Source organism: Silene latifolia, chromosome 1 (assembly GCF_048544455.1).
Source record: "Silene latifolia isolate original U9 population chromosome 1, ASM4854445v1, whole genome shotgun sequence".
Lineage (NCBI taxonomy): Eukaryota > Viridiplantae > Streptophyta > Magnoliopsida > Caryophyllales > Caryophyllaceae > Silene > Silene latifolia.
Genome location: NC_133526.1, coordinates 181,973,226 through 181,977,186, shown reverse-complemented (window position 1 = coordinate 181,977,186; position 3,961 = coordinate 181,973,226). Strand labels below are relative to the sequence as shown.

The 3,961-nt window shown below is 36.3% G+C and overlaps 1 long non-coding RNA gene across 1 annotated transcript; it reads right to left on the bottom strand.

Annotated features, from left to right (window-relative positions):
* Positions 1-334: 334 nt before the first annotated feature.
* Positions 335-2,677, bottom strand: LOC141613696 (uncharacterized). Its single transcript, XR_012529267.1, has 3 exons — positions 2,527-2,677; positions 2,321-2,429; positions 335-554 (listed from the first exon to the last, which is right to left on the bottom strand). It is a non-coding gene; the product is annotated as an uncharacterized LOC141613696 (long non-coding RNA).
* Between the last annotated feature and the right edge of the window lie 1,284 nt (positions 2,678-3,961).

The window sequence follows — 3,961 nt, the reverse complement described above, 5'->3', positions numbered from 1 at the left end:
AAACTAAGAAAAGACTAAAAATAAAACAACTAAAAATTAGAACAATTGCCTCCCCGGCAACGGCGCCAAAATTTGATACCCGTCGTTGTGAGTACCAAAAATAAGATTTATAATTCCTATTAAAACTAACCTAGGCTAGTGGTAACAGGGTCGAACCTGTGACACCCTTAATTCTAGCCTTAATTAAATACGTAAATTCTACAGAAAAACTGGTAGGATATGTTTGTAAATGGTTCAACTAGTCCAAAAACCTGCAATTTCAAAAAATTTTCTTCCTAAACCATTCACAACTAATCCAACTCAAGAAGAGTGTCAAAAACCCTGCAACAACTGATAAACTAATTTACATACATAACTTAAGACGCGGAAATATAGTGATACAAACCCAAAATGGAAAAGGGAGACATATGTCCCTTCAAATTATATACAAAACCAAAAGTTAAAAGGTTATATACATAACCAAAAGATAAAAGGTTTCTACAAAAGAAAGCCAAACTAGGTCCAAGGTTCCTTGCTCACTAGCTCGTCTGTGACCCCAACAAAGAATCAACAACCTGTCAATCGCATTTTATACAAACACGAAAGCCACAATTCAGTGGGGAGTAACTTCGAGTCCTCCCAGCCACGAATCGTCAAAATTAATGTACATGTAGTAAAACATGTAAACAAGATGATAAAGAATTCAATTATCAATTATTCTAACATATGAGCCCTAAACTGACCAAACTAAACTAACATGTGAAACATTTAACAAATTATAATCCAAACTCTATCAACCATAGCCGGCTTGCATCTCACCTTCTATGATTCATAGAATCATCAAACAAGAAAGGGCAATATATCAAAGACAGGCATAAGTTCTTAGCACCGTCAATAGTCACTTTGTAACTCGAGTCTATACCACGAGGTAGGGAAGGTAATCGAACCGGTATCTTGGCTCAGCGGTTACTATTAAGAAAACATGGCCAAGAGACAACACAACCCTAGCCTAAAATCTGCGCAGACCTAGACATGCGGATACACACCACCGCACCCAAGACCCACAACTTTTTTTAAAACAAAGTGAAGTGAGTACCCTAAGGACACCACCGAAGGGTTGGCTAGTACTTAAGTGACCCCATACTATCAAAATAAGTAACGAGGTCATGCCCCAACTTGGATATAAATCCACTAGTCGGGAACACAAAGGCTATCAAGCAGTGAACATATACTCGTCAGAGACTATAAAGACCTATCTATGATGAAGGCCGAAATACTCACCTAGGACCTAGTCCCAGCTAGTCCCAGCTTGAATACTTTAGCCCATACCACACAAGACTCACCACACAAGTCATTTAAGACACCCACTTAACCATAAGAGGGCAAAAAGTCCTACTTACCAACATAAAATCTAATATTCTATCATGTGAAAGGCTATATACGAAGATACAATCCAACAGTTCCTCAATAAGTACTCAATACTAATTTCCAATCCTAGCAATTCTAACAATATTTAAGGCTTTAGGGGAAACTAGGGCCATTACTACAAAATAAGAAGCTATTTAAATTCAACTAACTAAATAAGAAGCTATTTAAATTCAACTAACTACACATGTGAAATAGAGATATAATAAATGGCCTAAAACAAGAAAAAGGCCGATTATCTAAATCATTCAACCGAATTTTTACCCGCAACCCCACCTGCGACAGTGCGGGTCAAATTGCGGCCGACCAATCACTCAATTAATCGACATCGCATCGATCAAAGGGACTAAGGCTCGATTTTGACAATCAACAAAGCATTACAATTATCGCTATACAATTCATTTTGAGCCTATTATTTACAATTTCATTTTGTAAATTATCCTAACATGTGACAACTATTAATATAAGCATAGTTTTACCCTTAACATAATTTTTATTACAATATGATTCAATTCAAAATACTACCCATTTGTTACTTATACTATTCTATTATTAATTAACCCGAAAAGACCAAGATTGTACGAAAACCCGCGAAACAAGCACGGACCGACCCGGGCCAACCCCAAGACCGGCCGGGGCTGCCGTGGGCCTGCCGGCTGCTGCCGGGCCCGCTGCCACACCATTTCTCCTCTTTTTTTTCATTTTTATACATTATAAGACCGTCTGAACATTAATTAATCGTTCCCAATTCAACTTTGTTAATTTAAACTAACAAAAGGCATAATTTAAGCTAACAATTGACATGCATGAAACCATTCTAAACATGTGAAAACTAACTCTCAAACAAAAATTCACCAAACATACAAAAATCAAAAACATGTGACGATCTTTCGTCGAGTAACTCGAAATATGTTACCTTAAGCTAGAAAAAGAGCAATTAGCACCTCAAAACCGAAACCCTAACGACGACTAGCCGCTATCCTCTACAATATACGAGTCCCCGAACTCGTCTTCCAATCCTTCACCTAAATAAACAATTAAAACACAATAATAAGCATATAAACCGAAAATTCCGAAATTTGGTCTTAAAACAACTTAATGAAAACTGAAATTAGAACATACTAAGTTGTAGATCTCGGCGAGGGGATTCCGGAAAGGTAAATTATGCGAAAAACGGACTAGAAATGAGTAAGATATGGTGAATTTGAGCTTGATTTTGGTAAAAATGGTGTTTTGGTGTGTCAAGGATGAAGAAAGATAGAAAAATCAGAAATGGAAGGGGAAGAGGGCTGTGGTCCGCGTAAGGGAGGAAGGAAAGGAGGAAAAAGGAAGTGCGGGATTTTTAGTCGGGATTTTTACGAGTCGGTTTTGACTCGTTTCAATAATAATTAAATCCGTAAGTCAAACGCAAATTCCGTCAAGACCAAAGTCTTTAAACACGAGATTACAATAAAATTGAGTATTCATACGACCCATTTCCAAATTCGTTTACCCAACGTTCAAACGAATTGTCATTTTCCCCCCGATACGCCCTTATTTCGAAATAAAAGATTTTACACGGTTTAAACTATTTTTAAACATTTCAAATCTATCAAAATAAATACTTTTCTTCAAAATATAATAAAATTATATTTCTTTGAATTATTTTTACTTTAATTACTTTAAATATCAAATTTTATTTGATTAATAAATCATTTTTGAAATATATTAACGGTCCGAAATTTACGGGGCGTTACAGAACCACAAGGAGGCGAATGTAATTAATTGCTGTCTAATTCTAGTCCAAAGTAACGAAAGTGGGGGTTGACTTGATTTGGTCTACAGCTAAAGGCAATAAAAGACAATAAACTAAATAAACGGATAAAACAGATAAAAGAAGGATACCAGGATGGTCGGTTCACTATAGTTTCGGCGGCAGCATACTAAGTAGGTCTAAATCAAACACATGAGGCGGGAAAACAAGAGGTCCTCTCGGTCCACTCTTAACAGATAGCATCTTTCGATATCGCTATAAGTCCCTAATATCACTAATACTGACTTTCGTCCTGAAAAGTGACTAATAATCTAAACTTTACCTATCTTTCGATCTCAACATAGTTTAGTCATTTTAATTGGTGATCTAACAACTGTCCCTATCTCTCGATCTAATGGGTCAGTCAAATCCTAGACATTCAACTAGTCGTGTGCACTCGATTCGTCGAATAAAGAATTAAAACAATTAAAACGAAAGTAAAACCTCACGTGGTCAGTCGATCGACTGACACGCGATTTCAGTCCATGTTAATTCTACGCCGCCTAATCTATAGTTCCCCTACATCCTAGCACGAATAAATTAGCGACTCATGACTATAGTGGAAACAACAATAATATTAAGGATTAAAACTACGGAATTCATGCTTAAAACGATTAGGCAATTAAACAACACAAAACGATAAAATTGGCTTTTGGAACCTAACTAGCAATTTCTATACTATCAATGCGATAAAGATAATCTGAAATAAAACAGAAGGAATACCGAAATTGCAGAAGAATTGCAACGGAATGATTAGAAGTACGA